At 37.1% G+C, this 20,566-nt stretch overlaps 1 pseudogene across 1 annotated transcript in view; it reads left to right on the top strand.

Annotated features, from left to right (window-relative positions):
- The window catches only part of LOC147374535 (histone deacetylase 9-like), a 300,860-nt pseudogene that overhangs the window by 217,344 nt on the left and 62,950 nt on the right, over positions 1-20,566 (top strand). The gene's annotated exons all lie outside the window — the stretch shown is intronic.

The following is a 20,566-nucleotide window of genomic DNA, read 5'->3' as shown; positions in this document are numbered from 1 at the left end:
AGAAGAAACCCTACAGTAAAAAGTTTCACTATAAAATCAAGAAAGGTAGATAGAGTACAGCAGTATTTTAGAACACATAAAATCAGTAAGAGATTTGTAGAAAAAATATAGGAGGAGGAAAATGATTTGGGGACTAAGAATCTTTTAGCCAGTTCATATTTGCATGTAGGTTTTAAAGGGGTTGTCGGATTACAGAATTCTTACGCACCTTGTTCAGGTAAATATGCATGACCTCTGAATGACCACATGAAATCAGTTATGTGGTGTGTGTGTGTCTGTGTATGTGTGTGAGAGAGTGTGTATGTTTTCAAATGTGGCATCTACCAGACCGAATCTGAAATGCAGTTTTTATTAAGAATCCTTGAAATCTTTAGTAACAATCTTTTGTAATTAGACCATGAAAACAAAGTAGACATTTTCTTCAGACTGCCTGAAAATTTAAGGTACATTTTTGTCTGTATGCCAAGAGAATTGGGCACTTTAAGAGCTAAACTCTATATTGCTATGACTTTTATCAAAAATATTCCATTTAATGTATTAGTAATACTCAGGATTTTCCTGTTCCTTTCTTGTCTTTAGAAAACCACAATAAACTATTTTTTAGTTGATTGAAATAAAAGTAGAATGCTTCATCTTAGAGGGGAAAAGAATAGCTGACGATTGAACTTAAAGGGAAAAAAAATTATAAAAAAAAGTATGTGCCACAGTGAAGCTTTGAAAATAAAGCCCTAAAAAAAAAAAAAAAAATGACTATTTGTAAATTAGGAGTCCAGAAGTTCTGTTTCATGATTATGTTGCAGTTTAATTTCTTTATATCTTTCTGCCATTGTTAGAAGAAAAAAAAAGCAGCCAGAACTTCAAAGAGACTCTGCATGTGTTCCGAATCAGGGCTTCAGAGCTGATGTCTGACAGCCCAGAAATTAAAAGGAAATAAATGTGCTGTTTAAACTCCCATTTTTTCCAAGAACAACAACAACAAAATCACTTTTTCTGTATTAAGAGTTTTTTTTTTTTTTCCTTTGCTAACTTTAAAGTTCTGTCCCCTTGAATATTTCCTCATTTGTCAATTATGGGCCTTGTTCTATGGAGTGCAGTGTTCTCATGGACTTCAGAGGGAATTTTCAGACAACCAGAGGGGATATCAAGACTTTGGGATTAGCGTTTTGTGACTTTTTCTATACACTAAAACAGATTCCCTCCTGAAAAGAAAAAAAAAAGGAAGACAAAGAACCGTAGTTGTTAGGCCATGCCCAAACACCTGTGTGTGACTGTTCCTGCATTTTCTTGGAATGACGGAAACAGACATCTCCAAAGAACAAAGAAAGGCTCGGGATGGTTTGTGTTTGAAAGCGCGCTAGCATGGATATGAAACGTCAGTCAGCAGCCAGAAACTTGGCAGCCATTTCTCGGAGTGCCAAAGAGAGTAATTAGAGTTTGACCTGGAGATCTCTGTTACGTAGGGGTAAAGATGGATCTTTCACTCAGGAAGAATCATGGATATAAAGGAACTAGGTTTTATGAGTGAGAAAGTGAGGATCCTGTATCTCAGAGTGGTAACATGATTTGCTCAAGGTAACCGCAGAAAAGTGCTATCAAACTTTGGTGAATTCTATCATATGGCTAATGAAGTGGATATTAGGTTTTAGAGAGAAAGAGGCACATGACCATTTTGGGTTTAGGTGGTGCTTTCTATCTGCCTATCAGAACCGTTATTCTCAATCCTTCCCCTGCCTTCCTCTTTTAATAAGTATTAGCAAACAGCCAGGAAATGTGGGCCAACAGCAGCTAGGAGCAAAGGGCTTCCCCACCACATCTTTGCAAAAGAAAAGTAAAGCACCCTGGGAATATGCTAGATTTAATGGGCTTGGGTTCTTTCTCTCCTCTCCCACATGCCATCTCATAGTCGGCACATCTGGCCTGCAGAGTATCTCAGAATGTTTATTTCCGGACCGTGAGAGGCTTTCCTGAGCGTTGCTTTGGTAGAATCCACATTTTGTTCATGTTAAGCTGCATCTTCAGAGTATACAGTGCCAGAGGAAGGAGATGATCCACTTCAGTTTTTGCGTTACCTTTCAAGTGCTGTGAGCACATATGCTGGAGAGAAAAATTCAGTAAAGGTGAGCTGAAATGCTTTCAGTGTTCGCAAATACAAAACCTTCTGTCGTTCCTTGGGAAAAAGCAGAGACAATGCCAAAGCACTCATCTCCCTGGTTCAGCTGTCAGTTTGCAGTCAGATCCAAGCACAGGCACTGCTCAATCTAAATGTCCCTTTGGACATAAGAGTGAGGAACACTGGCTTTTTATTTATTTAGTAAATACTACTGTTTGGACTTGTATGACATGTCAAAGCTTGGGATGTTGAACAACTCTTTCAGAATTTCACAATTAAATTGAAAATTAAAAAGACATGCAAGAAAAGACAGTATCTGATAAAGTGAATTCTGCAGGGAAAATACGTAGAGATCAGGGAAATTTCTCTAAGAGTAATGACAGGGGGCAGCAAAGCTGGCTCTTGAATGATGAATTAAACATAAATAAGAGGAGAAGGAAAAGCAGATGGAAAGAAAGACGTGAGTAAACACATCACATTTGCTCTCCAGCAAGCCATTTGTTGCACTTTACTGCATTCTCACATCGTGCTTAAGCAGAAGAAATGTGCATTCTTCCATGTTTTTACCATAATCTCAAGTATTACTACTCCTAGTTCACGGAAGAAGAAATGGAGACCCAGAAAAATGAAAGAACATGCCTGAGATGACACTGGTGACAGAGAAATGGAATTCCAACTCCCAAATCTGTACTCTTAGCCCATGCAGCCTCCAGAAAAAAAGCCTCTTCAGGAACGTCAATTTGACAATAGGGTGTACCGGGGCCTGGATTACCAAGCCAAATAGTCTGAACATTTCACTGGCAGACGTTAAGGGGATTTTAGAAGGAAGAGTGCTAGAAGATGGGTCATGGTTAGTACTTAGACATGTTCAGTTAGAGTCACATGTGGACACATGAAAAAATGCCCTGCAGGGCACTTCGCAGATGAAAATTAGATCTAGCAAAGGGGGTTAAAGAGAGATGGAGATTTCAGTCTTTGACCTAGTGATCATGGATGTAACTGATGTGCAAGTGAAAGGATTCACTGATGGACAGTGTTTGCAGAGGAGTGGAGTACTGAGGGCGGAAAGTGAAGAGCACCCACACCTTTCAGGTAGAAGGAGGTGGAGGAGGCAGCAGGAAAGGAAGGAGAAAATGTGAGAGGAAGATGGTGCAAGGCCAGGAGAGAAGAGTGTTTCATAAACCTGGGGAGAAAAACTGCCTGCATTGGGGGGCAGATTCTTAACCACGGAAAGTCTGCTTAGTATATTCTTGGGTGATATATTCATATACAGCCAGTTTGACCATATAGTCCTACACAGGTCTCAGCCTGAGTTGTTTCAGCCAGAAGCTAAACTTCAGTCAGTCCAGTTATTTGACAGAATTAACCAATTGAAATGATGAAGTGTCCTAAGAACCTGCTTTTCCTTTCATGCTCACTGATGGCAATTGGGATTCACCACAGTTCTCTTGTTAATAAACCTAGTTTTACTTTAATTTAATGTAGAGGCCTGAAGAGTTGTTTTGCATTAAGAATCATTGCTCCTCAGATGAATTGTCTGATTGGTTGAACATAGGCCAAGTCTTTTCTTTTAATAGTATCGCATGTCTTAGATCCTCTATTCAAATCAAGCCTTTCACTTTGAAGCACTGGGTAGTAAAGAGGAAAGTATAACGTAGAAAACTTTCCTCAATAAATACTTAAAGTAATAAATAGTCATGATTAACTTAAAGGCCTAATCAAAAGGAAATTCAAATTTTTATTATCTTTAGAAGCATGAAGTCAAAAGGACACTTTTGCGTTTTGCAGATTTTTGTTTTGAAAGAGCTGCCTGTTATCATTAGAGCCTAACTTATTTTTTTATCATTAGTGGAATGCCTTTTTTTTTAATGTCTTCTTCATGTTGGCATTTTACTCTTTATAGTTCATCATAAGAGTAACCAAAATCATGGTAACAATGTTTAGTCTTAAATGTGAGTTAATTTCCTTTAAGACTATATTTTTGGAGAGCCAGGATACAGTTCCACTTGAGAAGTCTTCCTAATAGAGGAAAAAGGCTTTTATTATTCCAGAATTAACAAGTTATATAACTCTTATTATAATGGAATAGGCACTTTTTAATGAATTTTGTAAAAATTAATATTTAATTATTAAGATGAGGCCCCCATGCCTAAAGCTTCCTGATAAAGAAAAGCCACTGGAATAAATTCACCATGTAAGAGCCCTTCTTAGAAGTATATTTCATGGAGACCAGAGGTGAGAGGAAAACAGCACTTAAAAGAGAGATCGGGATGCAGCCCAGACCCAGGAAGTAGAAAGTCTACTGTCTATACGATTTCATGACAGCCCAAACCTAAAGTAATGGTGAACTCTGTTATCTTTATTTTGCTTGTTCTTTGGTACACTTGAATTGTTGACTTATTTCAAAGATATCAAGGATCAACCAAATGGCAGAGCTGGCAGGGGCATTTAAGATCCTGTAGTCACTCAGCTCTGAAACCTAAGTTGAGAGCCTTATTTTAAATGAAGAGTCTGGGTCTCACCCCAGAGATTTGGATTTTAACTTGGTTGGGAATGAGGCTCAGGACTCTGCATTTTAATAAATACTCGCATGATTCTGATTAGCTAGAGGTTAACCTCACTTTGCTCTTCCCTGGTGTCTCAGACAGTAAAGAATCTACCTGCAATGCAGGAGACCTGAGTTCAGTCCCTGGGTCAGGAAGATCCCCTGGAGAAGGAAATGGCAACCCACTCCAGTATTCTTGCTTGGAGAATTGCATGGACTGAGGAGCCTGGCGGGCTACAGCCCATGGGGCTGTGAAGAGTTGGACACATGTTAGTCCATGGTGACTAACACTTTCACTTTCAAACAACCTCACTTTAAGAAATACTGACTGAATCCAGCCCCCTTATTTGAGCCATAGAGAAATTAAAATCTGGAGATGGGGGAAAAAAAACAAAAAACAAAAAAACACCTAGAGCTCTATCCAGCAGGTCATCATAGAACTTGAATTAGAATTTAGTTATAATATCCTTTTTAACTTTTAATTAATGTCACCCAAAGTCAGAATCAGTGGTGCCACTGGCTGTGTCACTGGTGTTTCACAAGATGGACTAGATCATCTTTTCTAGAAACAAACATTCCTTACTAAGAATCAACAGATGTCTGGGAGGATTTAAGGAGCTGGCAGAGAACATCTGGATAGCTCTCAAGAGAAGTCATTTCTCCTTAATGAATTTGAGGTTGAAAGTTTTTATGATGAGTTACACAACTCTTTTGAGACATAATAGTTATGATAAAAGGCACATCCCTTTAACAGTCATTTTAAATTTCTCTTGTCATCTATTATTAATTAGGTGATTTTTGTTCACTCAGGTCCTTTTTTCCCTGAAGCTGTAACACTTTTGACTGGGATAAGAGAGAATGCCAGTGGTCACACCTTAATAAAATTCCCACATTTTCCAGTAGTGGGTCTGTCTGTTAATATCCAGATTCTGAAGTTTTAACTATTTTTGATAAATCTGTACTGACATTTTCAGGGAAGAACAATAGACTAGATAGTTGCATATCCCAAGGGTATTCCAGCCTGACTCCCAGCCTAGTGTATCTGTTATTATCTTTAGTTTGAAAATCCATTGCCTAATCTCATTACAGACTCTTGTTGAAAGATGTCCATGACCTCCCAGTTCTAATGATTCTGGAATTACCAGCACATTATTCTCCTTCATTTATTCTGATACATACCTGGCTAGTCCCCAAAGTCCTGAAATCTCCTCTTCATCTTTGATCTACCCACTCTGACGCTGGCCTGTGCTTAGTTCACTTGCTCCACATTCAATTCTTGTCATCTTTCAGATCTCTTAAGTCCCTTGTAGTGGAAGCCACCACCCTCCCTGAAATGCTCTGTTTTGCCACGTTGAAGGGTTTAGAGTATCTTATGTAAGTTGGATATTGAGCCTCATTCAGAAAGAAATTGTGCCTTAAGATGCCAGACTTTTAGCATGATCTCGGGAAGCCTCTTTTTTCATGTAGCACATCTCCAACTTAGGAAAGCAGGATAAAAATCACAATGCAGTGTCCTCTGGGGTATTTCATTTTTCCCCTCCAAAATGATAGTTATACTCAAGTGTCTAATGGAGATGAAGGAGTTCCTATTTTCATCCATCTATAATTCTTTCAATTTTTTTTTTTAATGGCAGATGGGAAGAACCTATGACAGACCAAAACTACTTTGATAAAAAATGTTTAAAATAAAACTCTTTTTGGTTTCATATTGGCAAGTTGAATCATGCCATTTGTAAAGATTGTGTAGGATTCTGGCCACAATTTCACTACAAGTTTTCTACCACAATGTTGGAGAATTGGCTACTTTTGAAAGAACTACCCTACTGGGCTTATTAGATTCTCATGGGTCTTGCTAAATACTATACTTTCCTTTGTAAATGTTCTTTAAGTATTTCAATTAAATGGTGATTTATTTTAAAAATCAGCAATAACAAATGTGTAATAGAAGCCAAGTATTACAGAAGGTTTAATCTTTAACAAATACATGCAGAGCCATTTCATATTTATTTAACATACAATTGCTGTCTAATTTAATCTAAATTAAATGGTTGCTTGAAACCTATAATTTAGAGGCTTCCTGAACCTCCTTTTATGGCAATAAAAATAAGAAATCATCAGTTTTTCCCAGAGGGTAGATACTTATCTTTTAAAATCAGGTATTTTTGTCTTGAAATTAAAAACCTAGGTCATTTGGAAAATGGGATTCCAAGGAATGTTTTTGGCAATGAGACGTATGTCCTCTTTCTCCTTAGAAGAGAATAATTTGTTTTTATATCTTTCAACAAACATTTAAAATTTTGCTGATACTTACCTGGCATTTTGACGAATTATCTATTGATATTATCTGTTTCTACAGGCATCTCTTTGTGAGGAATGTGTACATTAAGACTCAGTAGTGGGGTTTTTGTTGTTGTTTGATTGTTTTTAAAGACCAGAAACTTTGGGTTCTATGCGTCAGACACTACATATATTTTAAAAAGCAGTTAGTCATAAAGTTACCCCAAGGACAAGTAGACAAACTTTTTGGCAGTGGTCACTACAAGTGTTGCTGTGCCCATCATTATGGTCACATAATGATGTGACCATAATGAGCTGGATTTGAGGAATGTAGTCATGAATTAATGCTATACCAACACTGAAAAGGAAGTTTATTAATAGTTCCAAAGGTTAATTTGAAAAGGAATTAGGGGTTTGGGTGGTGGTGGTAATCTATTTCTTTTCAAAGTGATAGTATCAGAAAATCGAAGTAGATATTTCTTTTCCTGAAAATTGGTTTTTATGAATATAAATTAAAGCTTGAGTAAGAAGAATGGGTAACAGTCATTAACATTTGATGAGTATTATTCAGGAACAGCTGGTGCTGTTTAAACTAGTACTAGTTTAAACTAGTACTTCAGTGTTATTTGGATTCAAATGCAGCTGACAGGTTTGAAGTCCAGTTGCCTCGTTATTATGGCTTTGCCATTGACTGTATTGCTTAGGCAAGTTCATTCTCCCGCCTGGGCAGTTGTGTAGTGATTAAATGATATAATGTATTTCACACACATAGCATGGTACCTGGTGATGGTGGCTCTCACTAACGTTAGTTTCTAAGTGATGTAAGGATTCAATTCAATTCAGTAAGGCGCTTCAGTCGTGTCCGACTCTGTGCGACCCCATAGATGGCAGCCCACCAGGCTCCCCCGTCCCTGGGATTCTCCAGGCAAGAACACTGGAGTGGGTTGCCATTTCCTTCTCCAATGCATGAAAGTGAAAAGTGAAAGTGAAGTTGCTCAGTCGTTTCCGACTCTCTGCGACTCCATAGACAATAGCCCACTAGGCTCCTCCGTCCATGGGATTTTCCAGGCAAGAGTACTGAAGTGGGGTGCCATTGCCTTCTAAGGGTAGGGACTGTCTTTGTTAAGCTCAAAACTGTTCCTTATTGGCCAGCACAGTTTATGTTACATAGTAGATTCTCAACAAATACCTCTTTAGTGAATGGATCAGCCACGATTATTTTGAATCCTCTTGAAGATATCGTATTCTACTTTCATTCTGTAAATTAATGACATTTCTTATAAGTTCCATAGCATAGTGTAAGAAACAGTCTGTGACAGGGACTTGAGTTTTCTCTTTGGCCTGTTGTATTTTCTCTGGACCTCAACTTTTTTCCTGGATGCTCCTTTTAACCAATCTTTGAGAAAGATTTTTTACTTGTATTGGCCACAGTATTGAAAAAAAAATTAAGAAAGGGAAGTATTTATTCTACAGTAGGTATATTATAGAATCATAAAACTTTTCAGGGCTTTGCTTTTCTTTACTTTTCTTCAAAAATAGCTCTTAAGTATCACCATGGGCCCTGAATCTAAAAACTTAGGTATTGTAATTTAAGAATGTGGACTCCAGAGTCAGAAGGTTTAAATCCTACCTCTGTTCTTTCACCTTGGACAATGCACTTAACCTTTCTCTGTTAATTTTCCATTTCTTGTTTAAGAATAATGGCAGTGCCTCGTGTGTGTGTGTGTGTGTGTGTGTGCGTGCGTGTGTGTGTTGACTGTGTTGAGCATTAAAGAAGTTGTAAAGAGCCTACCGTGCAATAAGTTCATATATAGTTTAGGTGTTAACACACATTGATCCAGGTCTATAAAGTCAGCTTGAGGTCTCTGTACTATTTAGACATCAGCATTTAATTAACACACTGAGAATGCCCATTACTGTACTAGGCACTGAATATATGAGGCCAGGCAAGATACAGACACTGTTGGTCAGCAGGTTACAACCTCGAAGGATGAACTCACAAATTAAGGATTAGAGAGAGGAACCAGTGTTGAGAGGACACATAAGAACAACTCTGCATTGCCCAGGGGGCTCAGGATGTTGGTTACTCTAAATTTAAAAGATGAGTAGGGGTTAGCTGGATGTGGACAAGACGTTACACCAGTGGATACTCAGAAATGTAGACTCTGGTTGCTGTGTTCATCAAATTGTATAAATAGTTATATTTAACTTAAGGGAAGAGTAAACATTGGGTGTGACAGAAGATTAAACTGGAAAGAGAGACCATGTCCTGAAGGCTTTGAATTTAACCCTAAAAATTGTGAGAAGCTAGTGACAGGTAGTTGGGTGGCTGCTATGTTGCTAAGCTCACTGCTCTCTGCAAGTGAGCATGCAGTTTTCCTCTGGCATGTCTGCCCATCTCCAGGTGCAGTCTTCTCCTAACTTGTACACTCTTTCAGCCATGTAACACTTCCCATAATTCCTTCAGCACTTGATACATTATTTAGAGAAGCCTTGCAGTGTCCAGTCAGACATGGCCAGTGATCATACAGAGCCCTTGACTCTTTAGAAGAGTTCACCGTTCTAGAAATCTCTCTGCCTGGAAAAGGTCACCTGATTTACATAAACTCATGTTCATTCAGGACTAGGATTCTTCTGTTCTTTTAAACGAAGTGACCCATAGATTTTGTCTTTGGGTCAAGGTAACAGAGAAACTAGCAGCACTGCCTCTATTTGAAGTATCTCATCACGACTAAGAATTCATCATAATCTTATTCTAACAGACAGTTTGTTCAGGCATTGCCAAGGTATGCATCTTAGCATTCTGGCCCTTGACACTTTGTGGGGAAATGGGTGGATGATAGTGAGGACAGATGAATCCTTTGGACACATGATGACATGCATTGGTTACTTCATCTTATTCACAGAGAAAACTAAACATATGTGTGTAGATTTTTTGAAAAATTATTTTAAACAGTAGGGTCAGTGGTTAAGGTTTCAGAGTCTAAAGCCTGAGTTGAGTCCTGATATTACTATATATTACTCTATTCCCAGTATGACTTTGGGAAAGTTACTCAACTTCCCTTAGTTTGCCCCTCTAGAGATTTGGATACTCTCTATAGCTACTTCATAACGTGGTATGAGGATTCCATGAAACATCTATATGAACCCCAGGACCTGGCACAGGATAAATATTTTAGAATTGTTCATTGTTGTAGTTACCATTACTATTCCAACTTTCCTTACACTATCAACTTTACCTCTTGAACTGTTATTCTGCTGTTGATTTATTTGGGGCCTCTAGTATATTCAGGGATATGAATTTATTGACTCCTAACACCATCCATTTATTACCTCACCTTTCTGGTAGGTCACAAGTCTGCACCGACCCAACTGGGTTCCCTCTTCCAGTCTCACAAAGCTGATACTAAAATACCAGCCAGGCTGGCTCTTTATTCTAGACATTCTAAGGAACAATCCTCTTTTGAGTTTATTTAATCTCTTGCAGTTGTAGAGCTGAAGTCTTCATTTCCTTGCTGGCTAGAAGCTACTAACATTTCTCCTCTTGTGGTCCCTTAACGTTTTCAAACCATCAGTGCTGTGTCAAGTCCTTCTCATGCTTCAAATCTGACTTCCTCTTATAATACCAACTGGAGAAAACTCCGCTTTTCAAGGGCTTCTGTGATTAGATTATTGGAGCCACCCCGACCCCCCAGCCCAGTTTCCCCTGACACTGCCTGATATCTTCCTTTTGATTTACACAAAGTCAACTGAAACGTCTTTTTGCCATTCCACAGGAGTATACGTTACATGCACAGATTCTATCCACACCCGAGAGAGAGTTCTGTTCAAGAGCAAGAGTTCTCGGAGGTCCTGTGAATTCTACCTACCATACTAATGTAATTGAAATGGAATTAAGTAAAGTTAATAGAATATATTCATTCCACATTCACTAATTCCTTCAATAGCATGTACTGAGCACCTACTATGTACCAAGCTGTATGCTAGATTCCAAAGTATCAATTCTTGGCGATTTATTTTTTGAAAAAATTTTAAAGACGATTATCTCAAAATATGAATTCTTTTCCCCCACACTTACTTTTCCATTCCCCATTTTGCTGTCTGGAACTTCAATATATATGATCCTCTGTAAGCATAATTGAGTGACTCTAGAACTAAGTTTACTAATAGAAAAACCAAATGAATGAAAAGAATAATGCCATTTAGGATAATTGCTAAGAGAGCTTTTGCATCATGAAGAGGCTGATGGGCTGGTGAGGAAGTAATAGTTATTGATACTGTTTGAGTGTCAAGTGCTGGGTAGATGCATTTTACATATATTATTTCACTGAAACCGACAAGACTGTTCCTGTATCAGAAGTGGGAAGCTGAAGCAAAGATATACAAATGCGTAACACTGCAGATGTTTGACTATGTCCTCTATTATCTTATGAGTTCCCTCTAAACAGATAGATGTCTTCCATCTATTAATCTTTATAAAAATGTGTTTGTTTTATAACAGTTGTCTTTCTACATATCAAATTGTATTTATCTGTGTATATGCCTCTTGTATGTAATTTAGTTCTTTGGAAGCAAGAATGATCTCTTATTCAACCATGTAGTTCCCTAGCTGTTGTTAATTGTGTGTACTCAGTAAATACTGGTTGAATTTGAATAATGCAGAGTACTGTAATGGGATCATCATTGCTTAGCATGAGTGTGTCCTGCTCTTGTTCCATCCCACTTGGCCAGTTATGCCTGAGCATCGATGAGAGAATAGATCCCATGTGTTTAATGCCTTATTGAAAACAGCAGTACAAGCTAGAGATTGGCAAATCAAATTGCAGTTGGGGTTTGGCAAAAACAATTTTGTTGAGGGGTTGGAAGGAATGGTCCTATGATACCCAAAAGCATTTTCTAGGGATTTTTTTTTCTCCTCAATGGTTTTATATTTGTGTTTGTTAAGGGAAATTTAATTCACATGCTTCTGGTTTATTTACACTTAGCACACCAAAGCAGTAATTTGTAAAAGCCATTTGGTGTCTAGGAATTCTCTTTCAAGTTCTTTTTGAACTGGAAATCATTTCTGAAAAAAAATGAGCAGTCCTAATATCTATTGAGTGGGCTGAATGGTGGAAAATGCAGAGTTCTCATCCCAACTCTGTAGTTAACTGTTTGCCTTGATAATTGATCTTTATGGGTCTTAGTTTCCTCAACCTTAAAGAAGGGGTTGGAATATTTAAGCTTAAAATTCATTTCTAGATCTTAAATTCTATGATTAAATTCTTTCATTTGAAAATACAAAAACTGAATACCTACTATGTGCTAGGTTCTGTTCATAGATATATATATGCATATATTGAGGTGGCTTTTTATGATTATTTCACATCTGTGAGGTAGAATAGTCATTAGTTGTATTTACAGCTGAGAAAACTGAGGTTCATGTATTTTAACATTTATATATAAAACTGTGGCACATAGTAGGCATTTAGTAAATAACTTGTTGCTTTTTAGATAGATAAATCATGGATGGATGGATGGATGGTCAAAATGCCAGTCAACTTCTCTTGCCATTTTATTCTCAGGAATTCCTGAAGATAATTTTTTTTTTAATATCATTTTTCTGAAATACTACTTTGGAGTATTTTGCTGTCTCAGACATTGTTTAATACAAACCAACCATTCATTTGTTTACAAAAGGTGCTGAGAATATAAAGTTACCTTCTGGAGCGTCACTGACTAGAACAGTAAAAGGATTTTTACTTTACTTGAAAGTGCCTTCTTTAAAACATATGCAGTATTTATAGGGCTGCTTGGAATAAGCCAACTGAAAGATTTAATGATAATAATCTCCATATTTCTTCTAAAAGTGATTTCCGGTTTCAGTGACCTTGAAAAGAGTCCTAGGACATCAAATACATAAAGATCTTAAAGTGAAATGAATCTTCAAAATATGTTCATAAATTTACATTTTAAACATGGCCAGAAAACATATACCTTCCGCATTATTAGGGCGATTCTTTAATGAAAATTTTTCATTTGCATGAAATAAACCTTTTTTGGCTATAGATGAAAGGATTTTATAGTAGCAACACTGGTTTTGTGAGTTAAATGATCCCAACATCATCAGGAACGAATCACAAGTGCCTACCATATGAATTACAACATCATGAGTCTTAAAAAGGTATTTCTGTGAAAAGCATTCTTCCCATCTGCAACAATCAGCTTCTGCTTTGAAGTCCTGCTCGAGAGCCTCAGAGTACATGAGACAGCCACATGCTACCCAAACTTCTCTCTCAATTTGAGTTTGACTGCATCTTCCTAAAGTAAAGCATGGTTAACTTAATGACTAAGGGGTTTAGAGAGGAAAATGGCTCCAGTTTTTGTAATTATACTTCACCGTATGTGCATTCTTCAGTTGATCTTTCCTGAATGTAACTAGGGAAAATTTGCCAGTGGATATGCAAAATTAAATTGCAAATCAAAACAGAACAAAAGTGTCTGACTCCAGGGATCCCTGCTATACTGGATTTGCAGTGAAGTCTTCACAGCTATTTCAGGATCAAATGAAACTAACCTGTTTAAAAATGAGTAAAATTGTTATTGAGGGTTTTTAACATGTCAGAAAGAGTTACAAAAATTACATAAATCAGTAACATATTAGATGTCAAAAAAGAACCCTCCTGAAATGCAGGAGATGCAGGTTTGATCCCTGGGTCGGGAATATCCCTTGGAGGAGGAAATGGCAACCCACTCCAGTATTCTTGCCTGGGAAATCCCACGGACAGAGGAGCCTGGTGGATTCAGTCCACAGGGTTGCAAAGAGTCAGACAAGATTTAGTGACTGAACACGCACATACATTTCTGAAGAGACTGTCACTGCTGCTGATTCTCATTCTACTGCCTTTGCTAAATGGCACTATGGGGATGGGATTGTCTCTGTCACTGTTTTTTTTTGTTCTTGTTGTTGTTGTTTGTTTTTTTTCTTGAAGCTTTCCAGGCAGACAGGCAGTCATTGGAAATAATAGAAAAGTACTTGTAGTGAATGGGAGGCTGACATCAGCAAAATTAGATTTACAAGTAGGAGTGATTTCTAATCAATCATTTTGTATCACTATTATTTTTCTTAATCAAGTGAATCATGAGCCAGTACCTTTCTTGGGCATCGGTTGCTGATTCTAGAGTCTGACTTTTATAGAATGGCGAAACAACAATGGTAACTATACTGTAAGTTAGAGAGAAGTCCCTCTTCAAGCCACAGCAGAAGTCCCTCAGGGTCAGCCTCCTTAAAGAGTTCTGATACATTCCATGTTTTCAATTTCATAATAAAAGCAGACTTTCTAGAAGTATCTCATTTCTCTGAGCTTCTATAAGAATGTTTCAGTTATCCATTGCTGAACACACACAAATGAAGTTTATAAAGTTTAGGAACTTCATTTCCATCGTGCCTTCATGTGCCTTACAGTATATGTTCTATCTCATACTCTGGAATAAAAGAGGAAAGTTAACAGTCAAAAGAGCAAGCCTCTTTTCATCCAATAATAATAGATAATAACACTAGAATCAGATAAGTGACTGCTTTACCATATAGGAGGATATTATTTACAACCTTATATATAAAGCTGAAAACTAGTAAGTTAATGTCTAAAAACAGAAAAGTAGTATGTTAAAAAGATATTGTAGAGTCTACAAAACATGTTTTCTACTATATTTATGTTTATAAATATAAATTTAAAAAGTACAGTGTGATCCTCTTTTATTTTTTAAATGTACAGAAAATGATAAGCATGAAATTGCACAAAAGTGGGATTGGCTATCTCTGGTTTATAGGACTGGGTTTATTATTGTATAAATTATAATTATTTTATTTATATTTAGTTATTGAATAATAATATGTAGCAACATATATTTGTTATATATTACATAATTTTCTTTGACTTTTTTCTATTTTCCACATTTTTAACAATGTGTCCATTTTTGTTTTGAAAATAGTTGTTTTCAAATGGAAATTAAAGTAAGGGTTGTGTTTTTGCACTACCAGTATCCTGGGAACTATTTGGGAAACATTGCGGAGAAGCACTTGACACATGCCATTTTAAAGGGTGAATCCTTTTATGTTCTATGGGTTAGTTATTAAATATTTATCTAAAGTTTAATCTTAGAGCTTTCCTAGAGCAACTTCTCATTTCAAAGAGTTTCCCAAACTTAGAAAAAAATGCTGACACAATTTTGACTTCTTAAGCAGAAATACACCCCCACAGAATTTCAGGAAATCAAAGTGAAACTGATCATTTGCATCACTACCATATTTGCAACTTATTTAATATTATTTTCAGAAGTGACAAAAGTAAGTTTGCTTCCAGTGAAGCTGGAACTGAGCAGAAAATTCTAACTGAAGCTGTCCTTCCAGTTCTCTTCCTCAGTGGCTCCCAGTCTTGGGAGTTACCAGTTCCGTGTGTTTGTTTAGTCATCAAAAGCAAGAGAATTTTTCTTTTTTTTACAACGTACCTTCCTTCTAGTACCTATAATGATGCTTATTTGCTTGTATTAATTTAATTTAATGCTTTTTAGAGCGGACAGGCTATATATAGTATTCTTTAGCGTAGTAGCAGCAGTAGTAGTACTACGTTAGCACCCCATTCTAGAAGATTTCCTCAAAAGAGCTTAAGTTAACAACGTTCACTTTAAAAAATATTTCTTATGATATTTTGTCATAGTTACTGCACATGGTTGGGACAACTTCTGAGGCTTATTTTCAGTAATGAATAAATAAACAAACAGTTGCTCATTCGTGTCCTGCTCTTTGCAACCCCATGGACTGCAGCACGCCAGACTTCCCTATCCATCTCTATCTCCTGGGACTGGCTCAAACTCATGTCCTTTGAGTCAGTGATACCATCCAACCATCTCATCCTCTGTCATCCCTTTCTCCTCCTGCCTTATATCTTTCCCACCATCATGGTCTTTTCTAATGAGTCAGATCTTCACATCAGATGGCCAAAGTATTGCAGCTTCAGCATCAGTCCTTCCAATGAATATTCAGGACTGATTTCCTTTAGGATTAATTGGTTTGATCTCCTTGCAGTCCAAGGGACTCTCAAGAGTCTTCTCCAACACCACATTTCAAAAACATCAATTCTTAGGTGCTCAGCCTTCTTTATGGTCCAACTCTCACATCCATACATGATTACTGGACAAAACCATAGCTTTTACTACATAGGCCTTGTTGGAAAAGTAATGTCTCTGCTTTTTAATATGCTGTCTCAGTTTGTCATAGCTTTACTACCAAAGAGCAAACATCTTTCAATTTCATGGTGGTAGTCACCATCTGCAGTGATTTTGGAGCCCAAGAAAATAAAGTTTGTCACTGTTTTCATTGTTTCTCCACCTATTTGCCGTGAAGTGATGGAACCAGATGCCATGATCTTAGTTTTTTGAATGTTGAGTTTTAAGCCAGATTTTTCACTCTCCTCATTTACTTCCAGAGACTCTCTAGTTCCTCTTCACTTTCTGCCATAAGGGTGGTGTCATCTGCATATCTGAGGTTATTGATATTTCTCCCAGCAATCTTGATTCCAGCTTCTGCTTCATCTAACCCGGCATTTCACATGATGTACTCTGCATATAAGTTAAATAAGCAGAGTGACAATATGCAGCCTTGACGTACTCCTTTCCCAATTTGGAGCCAGTCTGTTTTCCAGGTCCGGTTCTAACAGTTGCTTCTTGACCTGTATTCAGGTTTGTCAGGAGGCAGGTAAGGTGGTCTGGTATTCCCATTTCTTTAAGAATTTTCCACAATTTGTTGTGATCCATACAGTCAAAGGCTTTAGCATAGTCAATAAAGCAGAAGTAGATGTTTTTCTGGAATTCTCTTGCTTTTTCTATGATCCAACGAATGTTGGCAATTTGATCTCTGATTCCTCTGCCTTTTCTAAATCTAGTTTGAACATCTGGGAGTTCACTGTTGAAGCCTAGCCTGGCGAATTTTTTTCAGTATTACTTTGCTAGCATGTGAAATGAGTGCAATTGTGCAGTAGTTTGAGCATTCTTTGCCTTTCTTTGGGACTGGAATGAAAACTGAACTTTTCCAGTCCTGTGGCCACTGCTGAGTTTTCCAAATTTGCTGGCCTGTTGGGTGCAGCACTTTAACAGCATCATCTTTTAGGATTTTTCGTTAACTGCATAACAATTCTAGTACTGACCTGACCCCATCCATCTTGCTACCCTAGCCTCCTCCCTGAGTGCCTAGTTCCATACCCATATCATATCTGTGGCTGCTTCAGCTCAGCACACATTATACAGACTGACTTTCTTGCTTAATTGCTTCTTTCCCATGAGCCCTCACACTCAGGACACTCAAACCTCCTTGAGGACAACCTTCCTGGCACTGTGCTCTGCTGTAATTTTTCAACTGTGCAAATTCAGTTTGCTGTGACCAGTAGGATGAGTTTTTGTGCCCTAGAAGTAAAAGCTATCCAATGTAACGTGTAATTATGCCCATTAAAATTATGTTCTATAACTCTCTAATCACATAACCACACACACCATTGAATCTTCTTTTTCACATATCTGGAAGAGTAATACCTTGACACTGGTAGCCACACTTAGCTTTTCAGATCCCTCTACAATGGACACAGTAGAACTCAGGTTAACAGAAGTAAAACATTGTTCTTAAATTCCTTGCTTTGATGAGAAGAGAGAGCATAGGACTCAGAAATTTTATTTCTATACTCCACTTGAATGTTTTGTGCAAGGATAACTCAAAGCTCAGCTGCCTCAATCTGTGGCTCCAGAGATCACATGGGTAACATGTGAATGGAAATAAACCCTGTAGGTAAAAGAAAGAGGAATTTGGATAGAGATCAAAGATTAGCTTCATTCCATTCTTTCCTTCCACTTTTTACTATCCCATCTAAATTTGGTATTTTATGGGACTTTTTTTTATTCTCAAAGGAAAAGAGTGAACTTAAATCAGATTTGAGATTTTTCTCCCTCTCCCTCCCCCCTTCCTTTTTAAAATCCATGTGATTTGATCTGCTCAGCAGTGACTTTAGATAATTGAATTCTCAATTGTTAGGAACCTTCCGTATGAAAGATTTGGCATACCTGCTTGATTTATTATTATATCTTTTAAAGTTATCACTGTGGCCATGGCTTAGATTACAGGAAAAGCTGTTCAGAGTATTTAACAATATGGTTAGCAGAAATATTTGTCTGTGAGTTTTATGAATATTTCTTCCAGAATGGAATTATTTACTATGTGTCTTGACTTAGACCAAGAGTATTTCTAAGCATTAAGGATCAGAACTTTGCATTACACATTTTCTGTAAGCTTACTGCTCTTTTCATAGCAGTTGGATAAAAAGGTGGATTTTAATGTGGTCAGCCTCATTCTTAAATGGCCTGTGGAAAAGATTTTTCTTGGTATCATTGTGAGACCCATAGGTGTGGAAAATAATGCTTGAGTGCAGTAATGCTTGGAAACAATTTTCATCCAATTTTAAATCTTTTTAGAATTGTTTTGCCAAGTATTTAGAAACATACAATCATTATAAAGTGAATATTTTGACTTCTATCATAATAGATTTGTCTTATTCATACTTAACCTCAAGTGCAATACCAGAGCTGAAATTCTGGACAGCTCTAGTTTATTGAGTGAATATTTCAGTGCATTTCCAAGGATTAAGAAGATATTATTTCATTATTCCAAAATGGAAGCAACTTAGTTTGGTTTTGGGGTCTTATTGCTTGACAGTTTTATAGACTTTGATTTGGTTCTGCCAACTGTATTCTGAAAACTTACTTTCTTTTCACACAAAAAAACCATAATATTTAAGAGAGGAACAAGGTCAGGCTTGAAAACAGCCTAGGCAGGCTTGAAGACCATGCATTTCAATATTCAAGGTAATTGTTTTAAGTTTTCATGAGTATAGAAATATTGATATTATAAATATTATAAGTATTAAATGAGGGAGAGTGAAATATAGTCTTTTGTACTTTAGAATAGTTAATAAAAGAAACTAAAAATTTTAATTAATGTAAACATTGAAAAAATGAGTAGCAAAACTGTAGAAATGAGAAAGATAAGGGTTTGTTGCAGGGCAGAGAGGAGGTATGACAGGTGGAACACAGGAGATTTATAGGGCCTTGAAGCATTCTGTGTGATGTTGTAATGGTGGATACATGACAGTATGCATCTGTCAGAGCCCCTAGAGTTATACAAAAAGAGAAAAGCCTGGTCGTGAACTTTTGTAAACAGTAATGTAAGTTATCAATATTGGCTCATCAACTGTCACAAATGCACCACACTAATGCAGAATGTTGTTAATAGGGGAAACCACAGCAAGGTGGGGTGGTGGATTGGACCTCTCTGTGCTTTCTGCTTAAATTTTCTGTAAACACAAAACTGCCCCGAAAAATAAGTGTATAGCATAATAAATTGACTTGCATAAATCATGAGATGATTATCACAGTAAGTTTAGTGAACACCCATCATCAACAGGTACAGAATTAAAGCAATAGAAAAAGTATTTTCCTTCTGATGAGAACTCTTAGGATTTACACTCTTAGCAACTTTCATATGTGACACACAGCAGTGTTAATCAGATTTATGATGCTGTACATTATTTCCATAGTACTCATTTATCTTGTAACTGGAAGTATGCACCTTTTGACTGCTTTCATGTAATTCCCCTTCCCCCCAAATCCCACCTCCGATAACCACAAATGATATCTTTTTCTATATTTATCTATTGAGTGCATTGAGTTTTCATGTGCCTTTTAAAGGCAAACAGCTATCTTTAGAATTATGTTTGAGTTCCTTTCTCTCTTCTGTGTGTGTATCTATTATAGATTTTTGGTTTGTGGTTACCATGAGGTTTATATATAGTGATTTAAATATAAATATGGGGGCTTTCCCAGGTGGCTCAGTGGTAGATAATCTGTCTGCCAATGCACGAGATGCAGGAGACAACGGGTTCAGTCCCTGCATTAGGAAGATCCCCGAGAGTAGGAAATGGCACCCCACTCCAGTATTCTTTCCTGGAAAATCCACGGACACAGGAGCCTGGTAGGCTGCAGTCCATAGGTTCACAAACAGGCAGACAGGACTGAGCAACTGAGCATGCAGACATACAGGAATATGATTAAGTTGCTGCTCTCTTATGAATTTTAACTTCATTTCCCACATTTACTGTCTTTGACATAGCATTTTACATCTTTTTGTTTTGTGTGTCCCTTAACTACTTATTGTGGATAAGTAGTACTTATGTGGATTTTACTCCCTTGATCTTTAAACCTTCCTACTAGCTTTATATGTGGCTAATTTACTAACTTTTGTATATATGTGCCTTTACCAATGAAATATTTCCTTTTATAATTTTCATATTTCTAGTTATGACCTTTTCTTTTTCACAGAGAAGTCCTTTTAACATTTCTTGTAAAGCTTTTTTGGTTATGCTGAACTCTTTTAGCTTATGCTTGTCTGTGAAGCTTTTGATCTCTCCATCAAATCTGAGTGAAAGTCTTGCTGGGGAGTGTATGCTTGTTTGTAGGGTTTTTTTCCCCTTTTATTACTCTAGGATCAGAAAGTGGGTCTGACATAGGCTTCTTTCAAATTATGGCTTCTGCCCTGGGTCCTGAATTATGTGAGATTT

Source organism: Bos grunniens, chromosome 4 (genome assembly GCF_055505025.1).
Source record: "Bos grunniens cultivar Pamir isolate PY7600 chromosome 4, Bosgru_T2T1.0, whole genome shotgun sequence".
Lineage (NCBI taxonomy): Eukaryota > Metazoa > Chordata > Mammalia > Artiodactyla > Bovidae > Bos > Bos grunniens.
This window is presented reverse-complemented; position numbering and strand designations above follow the sequence as displayed.